Here is a 239-nt window from a genome sequence, read left to right as displayed (position 1 = left end):
CGGGTTTGGAGGATCTGATCTTCATCCAGACGCTTCACACTCGGGTCAAACGGCCCAGAGCTGCAGGTCCAACAGGACGACATCATCTGTGACCAGCAGAGATGATCCTGTGGTCCTCAGACCGGACCCAGACCGGACCCAGACTGCCCCAGAACCTCTGTCCAGAAACACAAAGAACAGAACCGGTGACAGGTGCGGCCCTGGCGGAGTCCAACATGAACCAGGACCTGAGCACCTGA

This window comes from Boleophthalmus pectinirostris, unplaced genomic scaffold, assembly GCF_026225935.1.
Source record: "Boleophthalmus pectinirostris isolate CB_2022bp ecotype Guang Dong unplaced genomic scaffold, ASM2622593v1 HiC_scaffold_16, whole genome shotgun sequence".
Taxonomy (NCBI): Eukaryota; Metazoa; Chordata; class Actinopteri; order Gobiiformes; family Gobiidae; genus Boleophthalmus; species Boleophthalmus pectinirostris.
The sequence above is the reverse complement of the archived record's forward strand: the minus strand, read 5'-3'. Positions refer to the sequence as shown.